General features: G+C 49.2%; 1 protein-coding gene across 1 annotated transcript in view; it reads left to right on the forward strand.

The window, feature by feature from the left end:
* The first annotated feature begins 555 nt into the window (after positions 1 to 555).
* Positions 556 to 26,356, forward strand: part of DLGAP2 (DLG associated protein 2) — a 462,862-nt gene continuing 437,061 nt past the window's right edge. Inside the window, exon 1 of the mRNA XM_052661340.1 lies at positions 556 to 622. The gene's annotated coding sequence lies outside the window, so the exon portion shown is untranslated. The remainder of the gene's footprint in view (positions 623 to 26,356) is intronic.

A 26,356-nucleotide genomic window follows, 5' to 3' on the forward strand; every position in this document is an offset into this window, starting at 1 on the left:
CTTGGGGAAGCCTTTGCATGATAAGCCTTTCGTTTTGCTTATCAAACAAGGTATTTCCTGCACCTTTTACTACCAAACTGTGCAGGTAAACACAGGCTCTTCTTTCACATTTTCTTGTGACTCATTCGTGATAAAGGCTTCTCGACTAAGATCCTAGAAGATAGACTCAAGGTTCGACCCCAGCACCCTCCATTTTCAGGCTCTAATTGCATCTCATATTTTAAAAGCCATCACAAAATTGGTGGGCCATTTGCCTTAGTGTAGGAGCCCCCTGAGTGCAGCTTTCAAGGCACTTGGAGGACCCATTAGGGACATACATTAAACAGAACTGCATTACCATCCTAGGAGCAGCATATATAATCAGCACACTTACCTGATTAACCTTTTTGATGAAAAATGTATGTCGTCAGAATGTTTCAGTGCTGTTTAATTTGTTAGATCGTTCTGGGCGTGATGACTATGCAGCATCAAACGACCTTATTAGAAAAACACTTGCAGTGGTTGATTAGATGCCTTTCTCTACCTGAATGATAACCACATGTCTTTTATTTATTTGTTCTGAAACAGGTTTTGCCTGGCATCCTGCAGAAGCATTGCTGTATCTTACCAGACAGGAACACAGGTAAATGCATTTGTTCTTCTGATTTGAGATTATTGGTTCTATATCTGTGCAAAGCTGAGAAATATGATTGCATAATTAGATATCTTGATTTTTTTTTAAGATAGCTATTTCATATATTGACTGAAACAAGCAAAAAAAAAAAGGTTCGCTTCTATAGTGTGTTATGACAAGAACTCAGAGATCTGTTTTTATTTGATAAAGGAAATAGATGATTGTTGCTTTGAATTTTTAAGGGAAGCCAGTTATCTTATAAAGTTGAATATATTAATATTAATTTCAGTTGTTTCTTTTGTGGATGATATTTATTAAGGCAAACCACCGTTGTTGGTTATCATGGAATGGATTTAGAGTCTTTTTGCTGTCGAGGCTTTTCTTGCTCTCAGGGTAGTACTGGCCAGTTGTTATGTCCTTAAAACCTTGAGGATCTTCGTGAATAAAACAACAGTATGCGTGTCTTAGAGAGGGAGATGCTATGACCCTGTGGTTTCTTGTTGTCGCACAGACGTATGTGGCTGCAGTTGTAATTAAGGTGGTTTGCATTACTTTTAAGGAACACGATGGAGGGGAAAGCCTGAAAAAAAAATCCTTTGGAACTTTGTTGTTTTAAATTTAAACCAAGAAAATAATTGACATGGAATGTTATCCTGCAGGTCTACATCTCAGTCACTCTCCTGTGCTTCTAATTTCCAGAATTTAATTCAGAGACTCAAGTCCTGAGGAGAAGGTAGAGTTGCTGGTTCTTTTGTGCACAGGGTTTTATTAGAGTTTATTCATTTCCAGAGTCAGTTGTCTCATGTCTGTCTGCATCTGGGATACTCTTGCTGGGTATGAAACAGAGGTTTCTGACACTTCCTCGTGTATTTTCTAACTGAACAAAATGAATCCTAATGGACTGTTCTGTGATAATCAGAAGAGTGTAATCCACTGGGATTTTCTCTACTTTTATCATAAATAGTGTCTTGACTGGAGGTTATGTTTAATAGGGTCTCATTGGTACATGACAAGGCATTGTTTATACTGTACCTTCCAGTGTAAAATCCTGAGTATTCTGGAAAAATAAGATCTTCATTTTTTAAACTTATGATTATGGATAGATTATATTACTAACTATAATTTTTCAAAAAAGTTCATAGCCCTGTCTCTGTTTTGGTTTTGTCCAATCAGTTACATCTTAGCTGAAAATTTGAGCATATTTACTGCTTACAGGGAAGTTTGTGTAGGCATGGTTAGATTTTTTTTTTTAAGAGGAATATGTTTTTGTACATCAGCTCCTACACTCATTAACTTATTTGCAGCAATGGTGGTAGTAATTGAATGTTCTCTCAAGGTATGATTACATTTATCTATGAAATTTTATAACTCTTTGGGTCCTTGCACAATCTTAGGTAAGGGTTATAAGGAGAAGGTAATGGGAGCAGAAAGAGGAGGGAATAATATCTGAGTCCACAATATCTGACTTCTCATGAGGGAAAAGTGATAGGTGGTTCCCTTCCATTATAAATTATCAATATGTGTTGGCCTTCCAGAAAAGGAGGTTCCTCACTGATATGTAGAAGTAGTTTCAACATCACTGGTAGCAATTCACACAAATTGAGGGGCTATTTCTAAAAGTATATGATAGAATTTAGGGACGATAGTTCATTCACAGTGGTTGATGGAGTTCTCCAATAAGCAGGCTCCCAAATGTGAGGCATTGGTCCACATAGCAGTCCCTCAGGAGCCTTGTCACAGTCTATCAGTAAGTGGCTGTGATTTTTAGAGCACAAATAATGGTTGGATATTTATTGAGCCTGTTTCTGCTTCCTGAAGGTCTTGGTTAGTAATGAAAAATGTGAACAAGTCACGTGCAAAGAAACAAAGATTTTGCAAACAGTGTCCATTGACAGCAGTGAGTACAACACAGTTTAAGGTGGAATTCAGTTTCCAGGTTAGTTTTTCTCTTTCAGGTGAGTCATTGTTGATTCTGAGATGCAAAAAAGAATAGTGATAGAATTAACAAAAAGTACTGTTCTGTGGGAATCTAAATGGATTTTAAATATTGAGGTGAGTTTCCTATATTTTTAGACAGTTCATTATATAAAAAGTCTCAAGTTAATACAGAAAATATTTCCAGTTTGAGATGCGTGCTTTGTTTTTTATAAGAATCCAAGTAGCCAACCTCTAGAACTAAGAAAGCTTCCTTTCCACTGTGACTTGAGTGTTGAGGCCATTTGTGGGCAGTCTCCTTGAAAATATGTTTACATGATGGAGTATTTCTCTTTGAAGTCAGTGCTGAGGACCTGAGGCTGTGAATTTAGGTGTGGAAATAGGAAAGAATCATGTCAAGTGGGATGAAAGAGGAGTTGGCTGAAATTGTAGCTTTTAGAGGTGAAAGATTTGAGAATTCTGTTTTTTCCTACATAGTTCAGTCTAATATGTCTAATTAAGTTGCTTAATTATTTAGGAAATGTTTGGAAATTTTTTCAGGCTGAGACATGGTAGTTGTTGCTCTTGTATCTTAATGGCAAATAGGGTCTTTAGGAACCTAAATATGGTTTGTTTCACCTTCGTGGTTTTATAGGTAGAGGGCTTCATCGTGGGATGATACACATATTCTGCAGATGATACAAATATACTGTTATGGTCACACAACAACGTGAATGTACTTAATGCCACTGAATTGAACACTCAGAAATGGTTCAGGTGGTAAATTGTATGAAAGATCACCTTCGGGGTGAATCATGAGCACTGAGATACTGTCTCTTGAGTGGGTGGGTCGGAGCTTGGATCCTCCGTGTGAAACACGGGGTGATTCATCTTCCCCCTGCTGCTCCGTGTCCCATGTGTCCGTACATGTCTACAAGTAGCCACCGCCACGTGATGCATCAGCTGTGCCTTCCACAGGGGAGACCATGGGTCCCGAGTGTGCGTCCTAGACAGGCTGCCTTTGACCAGTGAAGGGTCTGGTCTTGGTCCTTGGACCAGGGGTCCCCAACCTTCAGGATCTGATGCCTGAGATGACCTGAGGCAGAGCTGATGAAATAACTATAGAAATAAAGTACACAATAAATATAATGCACTTGAATCATCCCCAAACCATTCCCCACCCCTCCCCCCATCCGTGGAAAAATTGTCTTCCACAAAACCAGTCCCTGGTGCCAAAAAGACTGGGGACAGTTGCCTTAGATGGTCTGACTATGTATCAGTTTGTCCATGCCATTCCTTTGGCCTCTTCATGCCATTTGGGAAAAATCAAACTCAGGCAGGAGTGAGCTTAATAAATTGTTTTGCTGGGGTGACCCAATGGGCTGGGGTTCTGCCCCTGAGCTTGATGATCTCACAGCATTTACACCCCACCCCCCTGACCCCCCACCTATCATGACATAGCCTGCTCAGCTAGCAGAAATGACTGGAAGTTATGAGAATGACTGATTTTGTGGTAAAGCAGCAATGGTGCTTAACTGTGCAGAGTTTCATAATAACAGCTAAGTAGTGAAGTGTCCAGTGGGTTAAGCACGTGGCAGTATTTGATGTTTGAGATGAATTTATAGCTCCACAGGGAATACAGAATGATTGTGAACCAAGTTGTGTATAAGAACTGGGTGGAAAGATTTTGAGTACTTTCCATATATTCTGTGGCACTGGTCTTTGTGTTAGCCAACCTGTGGTGTGATATCCACGAAGACTCAGTGTGACTCTCACCTTGGGTTCCTCCCAGTGATGTGCCGTCTGGTGCTTAACTGCCAGCCTCCCATGCCCGGTGTAAGGGCGGCAGGAAGCCTGGCCCATGTTTGGGGTGCATACGCCACACCTGGGTACTGGACGTAGGTTGAGGAGGGACCTGATCGTCCCCAGGCCCCAGGAGCTGGTGAGCCTGGCTCCAGTGTGCTCCTGGCTCTTGCCCTTGCTCCTGTGTCTGACTCTTGAGGGGTTAATTCAGGATGCGGCCAGCAGGTGCTCCTCCATGCCCTCAGGGCTGGTTATCCCCTTGTGTGTGTTGGCAAAATAAAATGTGGGGTTAAAATAAGCACCTTTGTAACGGGTGTTTAATGTTAAGAAGCCTCCATAGGCCGAGTAAGCACTCTTGCATTTTTATTAGGATGCTGAACCTGTGTGCTTCATCAGGCAGGGTTTGGACGCCTGTGGGCACTGGACCCAATTACATGGTGTCGAATTGCAAGCAGGGCTGTTGACATGTGGACAGCTGCTGGGAAGTTTGCATATTGAGGTCAAAGGCAAAGGGGATGTAACGGTGGAAACAGTGGAAATGTTTGTTCTGCTGCTGCTGCTGCTAAGTCACTTCAGTTGTGTCAGACTCTGTGCAACCCCTCCCCCGTCCCTGGGATTCTCCAGGCAAGAACACTGGAGTGGGTTGCCATTTCCTTCTCCAATGCACGAAAAGTGAAAAGTGAAAGGGAAGTTGCTCAGTCGTGTCCGACTCTTCGCGACCCCATGGACTGCAGCCCACCAGGCTTCTCCGTCCATGGGATTTTCCAGGCAAGAGTACTGGAGTGGGGTGCCATTGCCTTCTCTGAACATTTGCTCTGGGTAGTTCTAAACCCCCTAAGTTTCTTTTGAGCTGAAGGTTATAAAAAGCCTTTAATGTCACGATGGACTAGTGGAGGGAAATCAGTGAGTGAGCTGCCCTTCCTGCCACAGACACGCCTGAGAGCTTGTCCCCAGTGGCGGGTCCAGTGAGAGTCTGGCAGTGAGTGTGTCTGTGAAGACAAAACCCTGCTTCGTTCTCTTCCACTTGACTTGCGTGGTTCTCAGATCTGTGTAGACAGTGCTGTCTACAATGTGAACGATGGTTGTTACACCTTGTGCTTTTGCTGTATCTAGTTTGTAAGGCTTTCTCACATTCCTTCTGGCAAGTCCTCCAGCTTCCTCGTGAGATGGGAGGCAGTGCCTCCTGCCTGCAGATCAGAGCGGTGACTAGCCCTGGCACTGTGTGTCAGCGTCCCTGCCACACGGTTGCTGAGGATCTTGCCAAGACCCAGATGCGGATTTTCACTGAGTCAGTTTGTGATTCCATTATGACCTTTAGTAAGTCTTTAAGCTTCCCAGTGTCTCCTTCCTGGGAAACACGGTGAAAGCACAGAACAGTGAGGACTGGGCACCCTGATGCCGGGTCTTGGGGTTGGGTGGGGAGAAGCTACCCGCAGGGCCCCTGGAGCTTCAGGGCACGAGATGGGGGAGCACATCAGGTGGGTCTGTTGCTGGAAGGATGTTCAGTGAAGTGGAGCAGTTACTTAGCTGAGAGGCCTCGTGTTTCGAAATGCCAGGTGAATGGCCTTTTAACTTACTAGGTTAAACATAAGATGTCTTGTCTTTAGAAGACCAAATCCTTCAAGTGAGTTTCCTTTACCCAGAGACTGAAATTATTTATAATACCTTTTTTTCTTTCCAAAAAGAACGGCAATTGTGGGAACGGGGTGCCAGATGATGTGATTCATAAACCAAGAATAACTCAGGCGGGGCTGGGGTGGGGGCTGGGGGAGAAGGCGGTGTCTCAGCCCTGATGGTGCTCTTCCTCCAGCCTGAGCCTTGATGACCAGCCACCCCGATCCACCGACAGGAGACGGAAACAGTCCTGTGCTTGAAGGGCTTTATTTTGCGCACTGAAAATGGCTTCATGAGAAAACTGGTCATGCTTGTTAACTGCTGCCAGGGTGCAAGGCTGTGAGTCCCTAGTTTTGTCCGGTACCAGAATTGTCCTACACCACGTGGCTCATCTTAAACCTCAGGGCTGTCACAGCCTGGTGGCATCTTGGCGCCACGTAGAAAGGTCAGTGCTGTGGGAGGCCAGGACCCGGATTCGGCCCCTGCTTGCCCGGAGCAGGTGATTCTGTGCAGGGCAGACCTCGGACCCTGGTGATGCCTTCCTCAGGTCAGTGGTCTCTGCCGGGTTGGAGTGGAGGCAGAAGGCCCTTGGCTCGAGTCTGAATGCCCTGCAGCAGCGCCTGTGCTGAAGGTCTCTTGGGGGAACCTGACAGATGGCGTCGGGCTGAGTGGTGCCCAGCTCGTGGGGCAGGCTGGGCCGTGGGCTGTCTATCCCTAGGTGCTCTGTGGATCTGAGGCCGCTGCTTCAGGTGCACGGTCAGTTCTGTCTGCAGGACTCCCAGGGCTCACACTGGGGGCGGGGAAGAGCACCCCACTGCTGGCATACCCCCAGGACCTCGTGTGGAGCCCCGTGCCCTGTCCAGCAAGCCTGCTTCCCAAGAAGACCTTCCCCAAACCTCTGTTCTTTTTCTTTATCATCATCCCAGGATGGTACCTACAAGGTACGCATTTCTTTTGTGCAGTAAGTTGGTCAGTGTGGATAAAACTACCAGGTTAATTGACGGTGTGACCGTTTCCTGACTTCTAGGGACAAAATCTTGGTCAGTGTTGAGTCTGAAGCCATGGAGAACATGCATAGCTAAGGGCGAGGTGCAGGATGCGTCTAAAACCTCACTGAATTCTCTCAAAATCTAAGCTCTTCTGGACCTTGAATCTCAGTCTCCTCTGAATTCTCTCAGTATTCTATGTGCACACTTGTTTGTGGGATGTTCAGAAATGTCAGACTTAAGGCTCCTGATTTAAAAATCATTTGGATGTCAGTTCAGTTCAGTTCAGTCACTCAGTCGTGTCCGACTGTTTGTGACCCCATGAATCACAGCACGCCAGGCCTCCCTGTCAATCAATAACTTCCAGAGTTCACTCAAACTCATGTCCATTGAGTTGGTGATGCCATTCCAGCCATCTCATCCTCTGTCATCCCCTCCTCCTCCTGCCCCCAATCCCTCCCAGCTTCAAGGTCTTTTCCAATGAGTCAACTCTTCGCAGGAGGTGGCCAAAGTATTGGAGTTTCAGCTTCAGCATCAGTCCTTCCAATGAACACCCAGGACTGGTCTCCTTTAGAATGGACTGGTTGGATCTCCTTGCAGTCCAAGGGACCCTCAAGAGTCTTGTCCAACACCACAGTTCAAAAGCATCAATTCTTCGGTGCTCAGCTTTCTTCACAGTCCAATTCTCACATCCATACATGACCACTGGAAAAACCATAGCCTTGACTAGATGGACCTTTGTTGACAAAGTAATGTCTCTGCTTTTGAATATGTTATCTAAGTTGGTCATAACTTTCTTTCCAAGGAGTACACGTCTTTTAATTTCATGGCTGAAGTCACCATCTGCAGTGATTTTGGTCCCCAGATGGGACCAGATGTCCAAAAAAAATGAAGTCTGACACTGTTTCCACTGTTTCCCCATCTATTTCCCATGAAGTGATGGGACCAGATGCCATCTTTGTTTTCTGAATGTTGAGCTTCAAGCCAACATTTTCACCCTCCTTTTTCACTTTCATCAAGAGGCTTTTTAGTTCCTCTTCACTTTCTGCCATAAGGGTGGTGTCATCTGCATATCTGAGGTTATTGATATTTCTCCCAGCAATCTTGATTCCAGCTTATGCTTCTTCCAGCCGAGTGTTTCTCATGATGTCCTCTGCATATAAGTTAAATAAGCAGGGTGACGATACACAGCCTTGACGTACTCCTTTTCCTATTTGGAACCAGTCTGTTGTTCCATGTCCAGTTCTAACTGCTGCTTCCTGACCTGCAAATAGGTTTCTCAAGAGACAGGTCAGGTGGTCTGGTATTCCCATCTCTTTCAGAATTGTCCACAGTTTATTGTGATCCACATAGTCCAAGGCTTTGGCATAGTCGATAAAGCAGAAATAGATGTTTTTCTGGAACTCTCTTGCTTTTTCCATGATCCAGCAGATGTTGGCAATTTGATCTCTGGTTCCTCTGCCTTTTCTAAAACCAGCTTGAACATCTGGAAGTTCATGGTTCACGTATTGCTGAAGCCTGGCTTGGAGAATTTTGAGCATTACTTTACTAGCGTGTGAGATGAGTGCAATTGTGTGGGAGTTTGAGCATTCCTTTGCATTGCCTTTCTTTGGGATTGGAATGAAAACTGACGTTTTCCAGTCCTGTGGTCACTGCTGAGTTTTCCAAATTTGCTGGCATATTGAGTGCAGCAGTTTCACAGCATCATCTTTTAGAATTTGAAATAGCTCAACTGGAATTCCATCACCTCCACTAGCTTTGTTTGTAATGATGCTTTCTAAGACCCACTTGACTTCACATTCCAGGATGTCTCGCTCTAGGTGAGTGATCACGCCATCATGATTCTCTGGGTCATGAAGATATTTTTTGTTCAGTTCTTCTGTGTATTCTTGCCACCTCTTCTTAATATCTTCTGCTTCTGTTACTGTTGGTTGTCAGGGTCCCTTAAAATTCTGAGCATTGGTCATTTCTCATCAGCCTTCACTAGGAATTAGGGTCTGTGGAGTTGGTTCAGTCGCTCAGTCGTGTCCAACTCTGCGACCCCATGAATCGCAGCACACCAGGCCTCCCTGTCCATCACCAACTCCCAGAGTTCACTCAGACTCACGTCTATCGAGTCAGTGATGCCATCTAGCCATCTCATCCTCTGTCGTCCCCTTCTCCTCCTGCCCCCAATCCCTCCCAGCATCAGAGTCTTTTCCAGTGAGTCAGCTCTTCACGTGAGGTGACCAAAGTACTGGAGTTTCAGCTTTAGCATCATTCCTTCCAAAGAAATCCCAGGGCTGATCTCCTTCAGAATGGACTGGTTGGATCTCCTTGCATCCCAAGGAACTGGAGTGGGCTTTTGTACCTTCCCTAGTTAATTAGATTCTGTGGCTTGGGTGTCACGTGATCCCTTGTGAAAGATGGTAAGATGACATCTCTGCTTAGAGCTGCCAGCTAGATGCCACTTTAGATGAGAAGTCTGCTCTGTTCTTTGACCTGTGACCTGCTGACCGCTTCTGGGGTGTCATGGTGCCTGTATCCCCAGAGGAGGTGCTGTTCAGGAAGGGAGGACTCCAAGTTCCTGGTGTGGGAGGGGCTCCAGAAGTTACTCCAGCCTCACAGAACTGCTTGTTTTGAGGTTAAAGGCAGCTTTAGTATTTGCCAAAAACAACATTTTAAAATAATGCCAGAAAAAAAATAAAATAATGTCAGGAAATCATCTTATTGTAAAAATACTCAGTATTAAAGTTTAAAGCTTTTAAGAAATATGAGTTTATTTCATCTTGGGTAAAAACAATCAGGTTTTAAAAACAAGTAAAAAATATTTCTGAGTTCTGCCTGAATACACAGGTGCAGGATTGTGTGTGTGCGTGCATATCTGAGGTGCTCTCATCACCTGCAGCCACAGGCCATATGCAGGTGGAGTGGGTTTGGTGTGTATTTTAGTTCCCTCACTTTAAAGTTTGATGGAAGCCCCAGGTGAAGACAGTGATCGATGTTTTCCTTGAGAGTTTGCTTATTTAGCAGTGCAATTTCACTGCTAAGCAGGCGTTTGTGGGACACGTAAATGGAGCTGCAAACACTTGATTTATAGCACGGTACTCCTGGCACAAGCTACAGTTAATACGCAAGAGTGTTGAGGACTCAAACACAGCCAGTGAGAGAGAAAGAAGGGGTGCTTCCTGAGGCTGGGCTGCTGTGGGCCCTGCTGCACCTCTGTGAGTTCTGGGGTCTGGGGGGAGGTGGCGCCTGGTGGTCCTGTGTGTGCATCTGGCGGGGACTGCTGGGGTGATGTGTGGAGAGCCTGACACCAGGACGGATTCGCCACACCCACCCCCGGGAGCCTCCCATTTATTTCTCGTTCGTGTCCACCCCCAATGGAATGAAAACTTCCCACTTTACACCCAGTTCCTCACATTGATGCTCATGTTTAGAGTGTTTCATAAGACGGACATGGTGGTGACTTGAATGCATCTTCATAAAGGTGTCTGTTGGTAGGATTCCCTGGGATCAGGACCACCTCTTACTGCTTCGGTGCCCCCAGCACAAATACTCAGTGGACACTGATAAAAGTGATTTTAAATTGAGCTGAATTGAATGTATGCCTTTATTGGTGACTGGTGTCCTGTCACTGGAGAAGTAGCGTAGGAGAAAAGCATAAGCAGCTAAGGGGAGAGGTTGCAGAGAATAGTTTCACAACCAAAATTAAACACACAAAGCCAAAGGTCTGAGGCTTGTTAGACACACATCTGAGTAGTGTAGCTGCTGTGTGTAAGTGATTCCAGGGTCATTCAAGCAAGTGTTCCCTTCCAGAGGGATGACCCGTCAGTTCCTGGAATAGACCGGTGACACTGTGGACCGTGCAGAGAGTTCTGTATAATGAAGTCACAGCATCAGGCCTGCCTTGAGGATGACCTGAGGAATGGACAGCAGTGCATGCACGTCAGAAGGGCCCCCCAGGCAGGCGGCCCTGGTGCTCAGTTAGGGCGATGTGTTTAAGTGTCCCACTGGGTCCAGGTCAGCCGACACTCACAGCTCGTGGAGTGGTGAGCGTGGGCTCTCTCAGCTGTGGGTAGGAAGACAGAAGGACGCTGTCTGTGGATGGTGGGCCAGGAGCCAGCAACCAGGTGGCCTCAGGGATGGATGCAGAGACAGCTCTGAGGCACCTCTGGGTTCTCCACGTGAAGGACAAGAAACTCTGGCTGCAGTCCAAAAGTCTACAAGCAATAAATGCTGGAGAGGGTGTGGAGAAAAGGGAACCCTCTTACACTGTTGGTGGGAATGCAAACTAGTACAGCCACTATGGAGAACAGTGTGGAGATTCCTTAAAAATCTGGAAATAGAACTTCCTTATCACCCAGCAATCCCACTGCTGGGCATACACACTGAGGAAACCAGAATTGAAAGAGACACGTGTACCCCAGTGTTCATCGCAGCACTGTTTATAATAGCCAGGACATGGAAGCAACCTAGATGTCCATCAGCAGATGAATGGATAAGAAAGCTGTGGTACATATACACAATGGAGTATTACTCAGCCATTAAAAAGAATACATTTGAATCAGTTCTAATGAGGTGGATGAAACTGGAGCTTATTATACAGAGTGAAGTAAGCCAGAAAGAAAAATACAGTATACTAATACAGTATACTAATGCATATGTATGGAACTTAGAAAGATGGTAAAGATAACCCTGTATGCAAGACAGCAAAAGAGACACATGTATAGAACAGTCTTTGGGACTCTATGGGAGAGGGAGAGGGTGGGACGATTTGCGAGCATGGCATTGAAACATGTATAATATCATATAAGAAATGAATCATCAGTCCAGGTTCGATGCATGTTACAGGATGCCTGGGGCTGGTGCACTGGGATGACCCAGAGGGATGGTATGGGGAGGGAGGTGGGAGGGGGGTTCAGGATTGGGAACACGTATACACCCTTGGCGGATTCATGTTGATGTGTGGCAAAACCATACAATATTGTAATTAGCCTCCAATTAAAATAAATTTAAATAAAAAAAAGAAACCCTGTGGTCTCCGTCTGAAGGTGTGGCCACCGGGGTTCCCCAGTGACAGAACAAGAGGGTGTGTGTGTGTATAAATGCATGTATCTTTATATAGAAAGACTTAGATTTATTGTGGGGAACTTCGGCTCATGTGATTGTGGGGGCTGACACAGCCCATGATCTGCAGCCTCATGACCCAGGAGAGTCTGTGTCGCAATTCAAGTCCAAAGGTAGGGAAACCCACATCCCAATTTGAAGTCAGCAGGCAGAGAAGTCTCCCCTGAAGCCTTTGTGTTCCATCCAGGCCTTTGGCTGATTGGGGGGCCCCCACCCACCCCAGGAGGGTTGATCTGCTTTACTTAGCTCACCAGTTCAGATGACAGCCTCATCCAGGTCGTATGTGGTACATACATGTGCTGTGGGTTGCACAGTGTGTGCGTGTGTGTGTGTGTATGTGTGTAGGTGGTACAAACGTGTGGTGTGCACATGTATATGCATGGTAGATGTATGTGTGCCGTGTGTGTGTGCATGGTGCAGACATGTGTGGTGCACACATGCCATATGCTGCATGGCACGTGTGTGTGCGTTGGTGCATGTGTGTTCACAGTAGATGCGTGTGTGTGGTGTGAACATGCTGCATGGCACGTGTGTGTGTGTTGGTGCATGTGTGTTCACGGGAGATGCGTATGTGTGGTGTGAACGTGCTGCATGGCACACATGTGTGCATTGGTGCATGTGTGTTCACGGTAGATGTGTGTGTGTGGTGTGAACGTGCTGCATGCTGCATGGCACGTGTGTGTGCGTTGGTGCATGTGTGTTCACGGTAGATGCGTGTGTGTGGTGTGAACGTGCTGCATGCTACATGACACGTGTGTGTTCATTGGTGCATGTGTGTTCACGGTAGATGCGTGTGTGTGGTGTGAACGTGCTGCATGACACGTGTGTGTGTTGGTGCATGTGTGTTCATAGATGCATGTGTGGTGCACACGTGCTGTATGCTGCATGGCACATGTGTGCGTTGGTGCATGTGTGTTCATGGTAGATGCATGTGTGTGGTGCACACGTGCTGCATGGCACGTGTGTGTGCGTTGTTGATGGATGTGCACAGTCTCCACATGGGTGACAGAACATTTTGAGCCCGATTCTGCAAGGCACCCCAGTGACCGACTGCTGCCTCCTCCTCCTGTTCCAGGTGAGGAGGCTGAGCCTGCTCAGGTGTCTCTTAGCCAGAGCAAGGCTGCCTGAGGCCTGTGGGTCTGAGGTGCCCCGACCCGAGGACATGCCATCAGTCTCTGGGCTCTGTTCCCAGATGCCTGGCCTCCCGGGGGCCAGCAGCAGCACTTTGCAACACCAAGGGTTCTCTATGCGTTTCCCATTCATGTCACTAAGGCGTCCTTCCATGCTGCCATTTTTATTATCCCAACTTTAAAGGTGAAATGGAGACTCTGAGAATTTAAGTAAATGTCAAAACAGTCATAAAATAAGTAGCAAAATTCAAACATTAAGCTCGGTCTTCAGGCTCTAAGTCCCCTGGTCTTTCCGAGGCTCTCACAAAGTTCATTTAAATTCCAAGCATTCTTACTGCTTTAATGCAGCCAAAGGCATTTTTAATTTTAAAGAGGAAGCTCATGATTCCCTTATACTCCTGGCTTTTCTTTTATTGGCTTTGAGGGGCCTGGCGAGTACGCTGCTCAGACTCATGCACACACCAGTGATGCGCTGGGCGGCCCCTTACAGAATGACGGCCCGGGTCCCTCGGGCAGAGCCTGTGTCCATCTGGGCACCAGGCTCCCCGGCAGGCCTGGGTCTGCAGCCCCCTCGTGGCCATTGCCGCTCCTCCACAGGCTGACTTGCAAGGTCTCTGGACATGACTTTCTCAGGCCGGGCTCCTTCGCTTCTGCCCTGTGTCCGCTCTTCCTTGGCCTCCAAGGTTCAGGACTGTTGCACCCACTGCTGTTCCCTCCATGTCTTCTCCCTGCAGCCCCTGCAGAGGAATGAGCCAAGGGCCTGGGGTGCCCCTCAAGAGGGCCCTTCTCCCTGAAATCCCGAGGCCAAGTGGGATGCAAGTGGGGCAGACCTGGGCTTCACCCCAGGTGCCCTCAGAGCCAGGATCCCGACCCGCCTGGCCCAGCACCCTGCCATCCAGGCATCTCATGTGGCACCAAGGAAGCAGGTGGCCTGGCTGGCAGCAGCCAAGATCCTCCCAGCCCTGGCCAGGCCCACAGCCCTCTTCCTGTGCACTCACCTTCCTGCGGACCCCAGGTGTCTGCTGTCTCCTCTGCCCTCGCTGGCCTCCCTTCTCACCTGTGCCTCAGCTCAGACTCCTTACACTCACACTCCTTAGCATCCCTTGGGCCCTCTTGGGGAAGCATCCCGGGCCATCTCAGGCGGAAGCCAGCATGCAGGTGCTCCTGCACATGTGTTCATCTTGCTTCAGGAGCAGATTGTGTCCTGGCCCCCAGTGCCCTGAGTTCTCTGCAAATGTGGGGAGCCTCGGACCTCCAGGGAATTTAAAAACCATCACAAGGTGGCTACTTTCTGCTCCCCCCATTCATGAGTGTTTCCAGGAGGCAGAGAGGAGGTGGGGGCCTCCTTTGAGACTCCTGTGGAGGCCCTGCCTCCTGGCTAAGTCTCCACAGACCCAGGGAACTGATACAACCCAAATACCCACAGTCTGGAGGCAGTTGCACACAGCCCTGCTCCCTCAAGAGGCAGGTCCCGGCGACCCTGGTCCAGGGGGTCCGTGCAGCTCAGAGGCTCAGTTCCTCCCTCTCCACGTGTCCTGCACTCGCGTGTCTGTCTGGCTGCAGGACTCCCCTTCTTTCACTACCCCATCCCGGTGAGACCCATTCTGTGGTCCTGTGGTCTTCCTTGGGGACTCCGCCCTGCTGTCCTTCAACCCACGCCCTGGAGCAGTCTGCACACTGCAGTCAGCACTGTTCCCAGAGGGGTTTCTGGGAGCAACACTCCCTTCCTGTCACACAGCACACTGGAGACTCACCTGCACGTCCCTGTTCTGACAGTGGAAGGGCCGTCCTCGTGGCCAGGGTCACTTTCTGTCGTAGTTTACACTCAGGCGCATCTCCCACCCACGTGTGGCTCTGGGGCTGCGTGCAGGCATCTCCACGGCCTGGGGCCACAGGAGGCTTCTGTCCTTGCACAGGCATGACTCTGCCCCAGGGTCTCCTCTGTCAGCATGGATGCCTGCTGTCCTTCACCTCTGGGCCTTTGCGTGTGGTTCCTCCACGACCTAGATCACCTCTGTCTGCCTGGCCCTCTCCTCCTCATCTGAGGCTCAGATCCTTGTCCTCTGAACCTTTTTCTGCAGAGCATCCTCTGGGGGTCATGGGTATCCCCCATCACACCAGAGCTGTCACCTCACATGCCTGGTACACACGGTGACAAGCAGAAAGCAGCCGTGACGGTCAGCAGGGAGGATGGCTCCACTGGCTCCTCTCTTTAGGAAGGTGAGAGGCCATGTGGCCTAGAGCTGTGCTGGTAGTGCTTCTGCAAACGCTGTAAAAGAAGGTACCAGGATTTTCACGTGAGACTCAGGAGTCTTAGGCTTCGACCCAATGCAGACACATCAGGTGGTCTTGTTTGAGTGAAACGCACAGTGAAATCATGACACAAAGGCAGGCCAATCCATTCCTTCATCACATGGAAAACCCACGTCACCATGGAAGGGAAATAACGGTGAAAAGAGAACCTGATCCCAGCCCCTAGTGCACTGCATCCTGTCTGCGACAGGACAGTGACCTGGTGATGCTGCTAAATGTACCACACCCTGACCTTGACAGGATGGTGCCCTGGTGATGCTGCTAAACACGGGGAGAGGGGCACAGATGCTCAGGGCACCAGCACAAGACAGTGCCGCCCACAGTCCCACGGCAGATCAACGGCGCCCTGGGGGCTGGATCCAAACTGCCTTGTCCCCCGTGAGGGAACTTGGGACCCGCAGCCCAGTCCTTGCCCTCGCTCTGGACTCAAGCCTCCTGAGTCACTGAGTCACAGCAGCCTCCTCAGTTTCATGATGGAGGCTCCCAGCTGCCTGCCCCGTCCCTGGACGCTTCTTTGTGGTCCAAGTCACCAGACACAGCCTGACCTTCCTCGTGGCCTGTCTCTCAGGGGTCCCCTGATGGGGAGTCAGAGCCCCCAAGGGCTTGTCATCTGAGTTATCAGCACTGGCCCAGTGTGGCTCTGGCCAGTGGGCTACATCCTCAGGGCTGAGGCCATGCTAGATAATTAGGGACCACCCAGCAGGGGCACCCCAAATGACACACCAGTGCCCTGGAAACCAAGTCTGCTGTGTAAGCTACCCCAGCCTGACCGTCAGATTCACAGGCCCCTTGTGGTCTTCCTCCTGGTCAGTAATCACCCGCTCCTGTCCCTGGGTTCAGGGGGCTACCTGCAGCGGTCAGTTCCAGATGGTATCCTTGTCTGTCACACCAGTTCACCCTCTGCTCAAGTTGGACAGTGTCTGGGCTGGGCAGCCTGGAAGCTGCAGGAGCTGGGTCAGCCCCACTGTCCGTGGTCAGCGCTGCCAGGCGCAGGCACTTTGAACTTGGGCACTGGCATTTGCTTCGAAAGGTGGTGTGGGGAGTTTCTTCATTTATCTTTTGGGGGAAGGTGGAGGGAAGACTTCAGGTGGGGCTTTGAAAACAGGTCCATTAATGCCCCTCACTCCCCCACCCCACTGTGTCTTTTGATCCTGGCGTTTTGGTTTTTCTCCTTTATTTTGTAAGCCAGTATGTCCCATTCAGTAATCATAGCTTTACAGTCTTGCACAGCTATTCCTTATTCTCATGCAGATCTTCATGAGAAAGGAATGGTTACAGTGGAGCACTTTGAGGTGCATTTTGACAAAGTAAATTTTCACATAATGTGACCAGACAGGTGCGTCCTGTTCAGGAGGGGTCAATGTGAAATCATGAATTTTTACAAAAGTTTAAAATAGCTTCACACAACCTGAGCCTTTTGCTGCAGTTATTTACCAGGAGCAGCCTAACACAGCCTGCCTGGGAACAGGGCGTTTAATCACCCGCTGCCCCGCAAGTGCTTGGTGGCTTGCGAGCCAGCTGTCAGGAGGCAAGGAGGGTCACAGCCCTGCTTGCCCACCCAGCCTGGCTGTCCATTTTGCAGGAATCATGCATTAGGCAGTTGTTTCTGAACCAGGATCGTACAGCTAATCTTCAGCCTGGTTTCTGGTGGTCAGAGAACATTCCTGTGGGCGGATGGATGCAGGTGACCCAGCCAGCCAGCACCCGCAGTGTTTTCATAGCCTACAGTTCACAGAGCAGCGTCCTGAACCTGCTGCTCCCTGGGTCTGAGTCTCAGCTTTTCTTGGGAGGCAGCCAGGCTGAGATGTGGCCTGACACTCTTGCCCACACCCACTGACCAGCAGGCTGGCCTCAGCCCTTCTCTCTGTCGATCTGCAGATCTGAGTCACTTGCTTAGAGGCTGGGAAGTCATCAGCCCAAAGGGGCAGACATCAGATTCAAGACAGCTCATTAGCAAACTAAAAACTGCTTTTGAAAACTCCAGAAAACCTCCAGAAGTGTGTCCCCTTGGAAAGTGCTTTTCTTCCTGTTGCATGTCTCTTCCACAAGCTTTGATAGAAAAAAATAATAGCAGCCATCACCAGTTATGGAAATTTGTTCTATTTCCAATATTCAAAGAGCTTAAATTCCAATCTGCCACCAGTGGTGAAAAGCTAGAAGCTGTGGCTCACCAATATTTTTTCCTTTTTGCAGCTTCTTTGATTGAGATGAGCCCTCTAGCATTGGTGAAATGGCAGCCATGCATTTGCATCAGTTTTCATTATGCATTCTGATGCCATAGCCACAGAGTGCAGCCTCCCCCTCTCCCTCTGTCTTCTCATTGCACAGTCACCCACATCCCCAGTGCTGAGCTCACACTGACAGGGTTGGCTCTGCGTGGCCTGGGGTCCTGGCTGGAGGGCAGGGCGGGGCTGGTGTAGCACCCGCTGCAGGGTTTGCCTCCCCCTCTCTTCCTGGTTCATGAAGCTCTGCTTCAGCCTCTGTAACCCAGCTAAACCTTGACTCCTCCCACACAAGGCTCATCCAGACTCACCTTTGGAAAGTCTCAGTCTTTCCCTCCCCACCTGACGGGAACAGAGAAGTTGTGTCAAGAGCTGCACTTGCTCCCACCTGCATCATCCAGACCAGCCAAGAACCGCCCGAGAATCTGCAAACCACGTCTCCTCGGCCGGGCGTGTCACAGTTGAAGTTCGTAGGAAACTTGATCCACTTACAGACGGCACCTCTGCAGCCCACCAGGCACCGAAGGTCTTTCACCTCCACCTCTTCATCTTTCTTTTTCCAAACAAGCTTTCACCATATTTCACAGTCAGGATGGTTCCAGCAAATCCCACTTCTTTGACTCTAACTGTGCCCAGGTCCTCACAGCCAGCCCCGGGGCTGGTGACTTCCTGAGGACTTGCAGCCTGTAGTCCTTCACAGATGAGACTTAGTCCCGGGAAAGGGTACAGCATGCACTGTCCAGGGCAGGAGGTGCACAGGGGCCAGTCAGAGAGACCAGGTGCAGTTCCCATGGCCCTTCCCCTAGGGAAGCCCCACAGCAGTAAGTCAGGATGTGACGGGAGGTGTCGTCCATCAGAGATGCTCACCCACACGTGGAGTCCAGGTCAAGCTGGCTGCCCAATGCCTGTGTGAGGACAGTGGTCACTAAAATTCCAGACCCCCAGAAGAAAAGCATGTTTTCTGGCGTCCAAGTGACTCAGACCCACAGACAGAGAGAAGGGCTGAGGCAAGGGTGTGGGCAAGGCTGCCAGATCACCGCCCCCTCCCCCATTGTTCACACTAAGGCATAGTGAGCCACTCTTAGAGTTCAGGGGATGTTTGCAGCAGTTTACAGGGTGGGAGCTCTTCACCAGTCAAGTTCTCAGACATCCTTAAGGGTCAGGTTTGCAGGTAAGCCTTTCTGAAGAGAGCAGCCCCAGGCCTGCTGGGTCCTGTCTTCTCTGCACAGTGTGTAATCAAGAGAGAAATGTTCAAGGAGACATTTGCAGCTGTGGGGTTTTTGTCCTTGGTCTTTGAAATCGAGTGTGTACTTTGACTGAGTTGGGCTTCCCTTGTGGCTTAGCTGCTAAAGAATCTTCCTGCAGTGCAGGAGACCTGGGTTGGATCCCTGGATTGGGAAGATCCCCTGGAGAAGGGAACAGCTACTAACTCCAGTATTCTGGCCTGGAGAATCCCACGGACTGTACGGTCCATGGGGTCGCAAAGAGCTGGACAAGACTGAGCGACTTTCACCTCACTGTCCCTTTAGGACAGCACGGATTCCCAAGGGCACGGTTGCTGGGTGTGTCTGCGGCCGGGTCTGGAAACAGGGCAGCTGCAGAGGGTGTGCTTCCTGACGGGGCTCCCCACTTCACAGACGGGGAGGGCCACCTGTGTAAGGTCACGTGAAAGAACTAGCAGTACATTTGCAGTTAATGCATTGTAGTGAAAGTTATCTGTTGATTAGATTAAAGTGACCAGAAGTTAATGGAATTGTATGAATTCTGTAAATATGCTTAAATTTCTCACCTAAACTCCAGGAAGTTAACCTTGGCTTCTGCTTTTCTGTGCTGAAAACACTGACATCTCCCTGCAAATGTTTAATCTTAAGGTTGCGAATATAAACAAGCACAACTCGACTTTTACACTGTGTGGTTGGTTGGGGCTTGGATGCTGCTTGGCATGGCACTCACCTAATCAGGAAGGTGGGAGGTGCAGCTGTGGGTCAGGAATCGCTGGCTGCTGGTCTGTGGGGCAGTCTCCAGCCCTTTCTGGGTAGAGCCTCACATCCTCTGTACCTGGGGCAGAGCCCCTTCTTTATAACTCTCCCCATTCCATTTCTCATTTTGGAAGTTTCTTTGGGGGCTGTTGATGGAAGCTTGTGTTACAGAAACTTAGGATTCAGTGCACAAAATGCACTCTCACAGTGCGACTTCTGCTCATCTGACCGACCTCTCAGCATATGAGCCCTGCTTCACAGCCAAGGCCTCAGTTCTGTGGCTCCTGCCTCCCTAGGTGCTGTCTTCTTCCTCCCATAGTCTCCTCCTAGGCCTCACACACAGACTCCATCCATTCTCCCCCGCTGGGGTTGGAAGCAGGCTTCTGTCTTCTGGTTATTGGCCTCTGAGAAAGAGAGTGAGTTTCTAGACCATCCTTGAAACTGTTGTCTTTGACCTTGAATAATGTGTAGCATTTCAGTATCTGTTGTTGGAATTTGCATTTTCCAAGTTTTCAGTATTGAACTCAGGAAGAAGCGAGGCTCTGAATGCACAGAGCTGTCACCTCCTTCCTCTGCCTTTCTTCTGCCTCAGCCCCAGAGGAGCTGAACATGACAACACATTTGTTTCTGTAAAAAATTCTTCTCCCAGAAAACCTGCAGAGCAGAACCTCGTGGGCTGTGTGGTTAAGGAGTGGGGGGTCTCGGGCATCTCTGGTGCAGCGTCTTTGTTGGGAAGTTTACTGCTGGCACCTTTGGATTTTTCTCCAGGTGTGTGCTCCCTCTGTCTCTCTCTCCCCTGGTTTATCGTATGATAGTTGACTGGAACCCACTCTGATCATCTTGCTGGGAGAATCCCGTGGACAGAGGAGTCTGGCGGGCTACAGTCAATGGGGTCTCAAAGAGCCGGGTCCAACTGAGCCACTAACACGTCTTTTTTCCACACTCACGATTCTGTCTGTGACGTGTCTGTGGAAACTCTTCTCCCGTGCTCCAGTTGAGGACGAGGAGTGTGACGGGGAAAGTGAGACTGGCTTGTGGGGATCAGATAGTAGCTGCTCCCCCACTGCTCTGTAATCTCTGGGTGCTCGGCTCTCTCATTCTTCAGTTGTCAGGAATTACCCCCTGCAGGGCTGTCACCCCCCCCCCCACTCCCCACACACCCCCTGCCACTGACACCACCACCACCCCCACACTTGGCTCTTGTACCTTCTCGGAAGACCCCCGGGAAGCCAGCCTAGTCCCGGGGATGTGAAAACAGGACAGTGGCCCCCAGACCCTGGCAGGCCTGTCCGAGCCACAGGTGGCCTGGGCCTGTGGTTGGGGGGAGGGATTATGGCTGCCAGTATGGCTAAGACCTCGTCCCTGGGCAGTGCCTGCTCTGGCAGGACCTGTGACCGTCTGCTGTGGGCAAATCAATAATGTGTCTCATGCCCTGAAAATGTGCTGGGCTTCGCCTGAATAATTTAATGCCTCTCTATGAACAATGCTTGCTTTTTCACTCTCGCAAGCACGTGAGACACTGAACAGCTGGGTCAGCTTTCTTCCTGCTTCTGTTTCCGGGTTAAATGGGCTTTAGCACGTCTCAGTGGAGAGCTGAGTGTGCCACAGTACCGTCCTCAGCATCAGGAGAGCCAGTCTCCATAAAGGCCTTGGAGAAATTCTGTTAACCCCATGGGTTCTAGACCCAGTTTCTTGGCAGAAGAATGTGCCACCTTGATCGTACCTGGAGATGGAGCGGCGGCTGCGCTTTGCTGAAGCAGCCGTGAAGAGATACCCCACGCCCAATGTAAGAGAAACCCAAGTAAAATGGTAGGTGTTGCCAGAGGGCACCAGAGGGCAGACACACTGAAACCATACTCACAGAAAACTAGTCAATTTAATCACACTAGGACCACAGCCTTGTCTAACTCAATGAAACTAAGCCATGCCCGCAGGGCAACCCAAGACAGGTGGGTCATGGTGGAGAGGTATGAAGAATGTGGTCCACTGGAGAAGGGAATGGCAAACCACTTCAGTATTCTTGCCTTGAGAACCCCATGAACAGTATGAAAAGGCAAAATGATAGGATACTGAAAGAGGAACTCCCCAGGTCAGTAGGTGCCCAACACACTACTGGAGATCAGTGGAGAAATAACTCCAGAAAGAATGAAGGGATGGAGCCAAAGCGAAAACAATACCCAGCTGTGGATGGGACTGGTGATAGAAGCAAGGTCTGATGCTGTAAGGAGCAATATTGCATAGGAACCTGGAGTGTGAGGTCCATGAATCAAGGCAAATTGGAAATGGTCTAACAAGAGATGGCAAGAGTGAATGTCGACATTCTAGGAATCAGCGAACTAAGATGGACTGGAATAGGTAAATTTAACTCAGATGACCATTATATCTACTACTGCGGGCAGGAATCCCTCAGAAGAAATGGAATAGCCATCATGGTCAACAAAAGAGTCCAAAATGCAGTACCTGGATGCAATCTCAAAAATGACAGAATGATCTCTGTTCGTTTCCAAGGCAAACCATTCAATATCACAGTAATCCAAGTCTATGCCCGAACCAGTAACGCTGAAGAAGCTGAAGTTGAATGGTTCTATGAAGACCTACAAGACCTTTTAGAACTAACACCCAAAAAAGATGTCCTTTTCATACTAGGGAACTGGAATGCAAAAGTAGGAAGTCAAGAAACACCTGGAATAACAGGCAAATTTGGCCTTGGAATGCAGAATGAAGCAGGGCAAAGACTAATAGAATTTTGCCAAGAAAATGCACTGGTCAGAGTAAACACCCTCTTCCAACAACACAAGAGAAGACTCTATACATGGACATCACCAGATTGTCAACACCAAAATCAGATTGATTCTATTCTTTGCAGCCAAAGATGGAGAAGCTCTATACAGTCAACAAAAACAAGACCAGGAGCTGACTGTGGCTCAGATCATGAACTCCTTATTACCAAAATCAGACTCAAATTGAAGAAAGTAGGGAAAACCACTAAACCATTGAGGTATGACCTAAATCAAATCCCTTATGATTATACAGTGGAAGTGAGAAATAGATTTAAGGGCCTAGATCTGATAAGAGTGCCTGATAAACTATGGAATGAGGTTTGTGACATTGTACAGGAGACAGGGATCAAGACCATCCCCATGGAAAACAAATGCAAAAAAGCAAAATGGCTGTCTGGGGAGGCCTTACTAATAGCTGTGAAAAGAGAGGTGAAAAACAAAGGAGAATAGGAAAGATATAAGCATCTGAATGCAGAGTTCCAAAGAATAGCAAGAAGAGAAAAGAAAGCCTTCTTTAGTGATCAATGCAAAGAAATAGAGGAAAACAACAGAATGGGAAAGACTAGAGATCTCTTCAAGAAAATTAGAGATACCAAGGGAACATTTCATGCAAAGATGGGCTTGATAAAGGACAGAAATGGTCTGGACCTAACAGAAGCAGAAGATTTTAAGAAGAGGTGGCAAGAATACACAGAAGAACTGAACAAAAAAGATCTTCATGACCCAGATAATCATGATGGTGTGATCACTAATCTAGAGCCAGACATCCTGGAATGTGAAGTCAAGTGGGCCTTAGAAAGCATCATTACAAACAAAGCTAGTGGAGGTGATGGAATTCCAGTTGAGCTATTTCAAATCCTGAAAGATGATGCTGTGAAAGTGCTGCACTCAATATGCCAGCAAATTTGGAAAACTCAGCAGTGGCCACAGGACTGGAAAAGGTCAGTTTTCATTCCAATCCCACAGAAAGGAAATGCCAAAGAATGCTCAAACTACCGCACAATTGCACTCATCTTACAGGCTAGTAATGCTCAAAATTCTCCAAGCCAGGCTTCAGCAATATGTGAACCGTGAACTCCCTGATGTTCAAGCTGGTTTTAGAAAAGGCAGAGGAACCAGAGATCAAATTGCCAACATCCACTGGATCATGGAAAAAGCAAGAGAGTTCCAGAAAAACATCTATTTCTGCTTTATTGACTATGCCAAAGCCTTTGACTGTGTGGATCACAATAAACTGTGGAAATTCTGAAAGAGATGGGAATACCAGACCACCTAACCTGTCTCTTGAGAAATCTGTATGCAGGTCAGGAAGCAACAGTTAGAACTGGACATGGAACAACAGACTGGTTCCAAATAGGAAAAGGAGTATGTCAAGGCTGTATATTGTCACCCTGCTTATTTAACTTATATGCAGAGTACATCATGAGAAATGCTGGACTGGAAGAAGCACAAGCTGGAATCAAGATTGCCGAGAGAAATATCAATAACCTCAGATATGCAGATGACACCACCCTTATGGCAGAAAGTGAAGAGGAACTAAAAAGCCTTTTGATGAAAGTGAAAGTGAAGAGTGAAAAAGTTGGCTTAAAGCTCAACATTCAGAAAACGAAGATCATGGCATCTGGTCCCATCACTTCATTGGAAATAGATGGGGAAACAGTGGAAACAGTGTCAGACTTTATTTTGGGGGGCTCCAAAATCACTGCAGATGGTGATTGCAGCCATGAAATTAAAAGATGCTTACTCCTTGGAGGAAAAGTTATGACCAACCTAGACAGCATATTGAAAAGCAGAGACATTACTTTGCCAACAAAGGTCTGTCTGGTCAAGGCCATGGTTTTTCCAGTGGTCATGTATGGATGTGAGAATTGGACTGTGAAGAAGGCTGAGCGCCGAAGAATTGATGCTTTTGAACTGTGGTGTTGGAGAAGACTCTTGAGAGTCCCTTGGACCTCAAGGCGATCCAAACAGTCCATTCTGAAGGAGATCCACCCTGGGATTTCTTTGGAAGGAATGATGCTAAAGCTGAAGCTCCAGTACTTTGGACACCTCATGCGAAGAGTTGACTCATTGGAAAAGACTCTGATGCTGGGAGAGATTGGGGGCAGGAGGAGGAGGGGACGACAGAGGATGAGATGGCTGGATAGCATCACTGACTCGATGGACGTGAGGCTGAGTGAACTCCGGGAGTTGGTGATGGACAGGGAGGCCTGGCGTGCTGCGATTCATGGGGTCGCAAAGAGTCAGACACATAGTTCAGCAACTGAACTATGTAGCCAGTAGTAACTGTGATGTGTTGGAAATTTGTTCTGTTGCATGCAATTTCCTAAATAGTTTACTCATGTTATTTAATCCTCAAAACCTAGGGAGAACTGGGGATTGGTGATTCTGCACCGGAATTTCAGAGCATCCACACTTTGAATGTTTGGGGTCAGGTCACTATCTGCCCTGGGTGTCCTGTGCCCTTTGGGCTGTTCAGCGGCCACACCCCCAGGCCCTTCCAACCAGAGATGTCTTGAGACCCCTGTCCCTGTGTGGTTGTGATGAGGGGGTCAGCCGCGACTGACCAAGAACTACTGAGCTAAAGGGCAGGGAGAGGAGGGAAGCACAGTTCAGAAAGAACACTTGGGTACCCAGGCGAGGCTCGCTCCCTGAGGCTGAAGCCCTCGTGTGGATTTGTAGACACAAGTGATTTCCTGCCAAGCCTGCGCGTGTCCCCGGAGGGTCTGTGATGTCTGAATGCCCTTTTCCATCACCAGCCTGCCCTAGCCTTTCAGTGACATCGGTAGCCTGATAAACCCCACCTAAGTAAAAGCAAGGGCAGAAGCAGCGGCTGCCTGCTGCCGCCTGTCCCTGGCCTAGAGAGCATGTCGGGCTGGGAGGGGCCTGTCAGGTCCGGTTTAGCCTGGAGGAGGGGGACTCCAGGGGGTCCCAGCACTGCTGTCTGGCTCAAAGTCTGCCGCTGCCACCCAACCCCCCCCCCCCAACCACGTCCGCCGCTGCCCCCGAAGGGCTGGGCGGCAGCGCCACCTGGTGGCCGCGGTGGGAGGGGAGCCGCGCTGCGCCGCCCGGGCCTGGGGCGGGGCCTCAGTGCCAGCCCCGCCCCCGCCCCGCCCACAGGCGAACGCTCCTCGGGGAAGAGCGGAGTCCTGGGACGAAGGCAGCCCTGCTTTTAGAGTAAGAAGCCTCTCTTGCAGGCTTCCGCCGCGTCCTGTTTGGCCCGCTGTGCTTTGGAGGGGCCGCGCAGAGGTTTAGGGTTTGTCACACAGGATATGTGACCCTGGGCCCAGAGGCGGTCTTGCGACTCTTGGCCTCCCTGGCCCCCGTGTCCCACATGCTCTGCCCTTGTGCTCACAGGCTGAAGTGTCCATGGGGGCACTTCACAGGGCACCACAGGGCACTGTCCTCCTGTGGGGCTTAGTTCCTGAAAGCAGGCGTTGGCTGCGCGTGCTGACCCCTGACCTGCGGATTGAAGGCCTCTTTCTGCCCTGACTCTCCGCCCGGCCCGCGGTGCTGTCCGCCCCTGGATCACAGGCTGTGTTGGGGGCCCCGTCGTCCTGTATGCCCCTGCTCCCTACCTTCCTCCCCCTAGGGCCCGAGTCCAGGTGGGCCCCGAGTCTCCACTCCCTGCTCCCGCCCCCAGAGCCTTCCTGTCACCCAGCACCTCCTGACACCCAGGCCCCAGGGAGGAAGCTTTGCCCTTGTGTTCACAGCCCAGATCATCTGTCCACCTGCTCTGACTGCACTGTCCTTGTCCTGGACAGTTGTCCTGGAGAGCCTGGGACCCTGGGGATGGCGGCACTCACGTGGTTTGTGAGCTGGTCACCGACTTCCCACCAGCACTGCTCAGGGTTGCTAGGGGTATGATTTGCTTGGATTTAGGATGTTGAGTG

This window comes from Budorcas taxicolor, chromosome 24, assembly GCF_023091745.1.
Source record: "Budorcas taxicolor isolate Tak-1 chromosome 24, Takin1.1, whole genome shotgun sequence".
Classification (NCBI taxonomy): Eukaryota; Metazoa; Chordata; class Mammalia; order Artiodactyla; family Bovidae; genus Budorcas; species Budorcas taxicolor.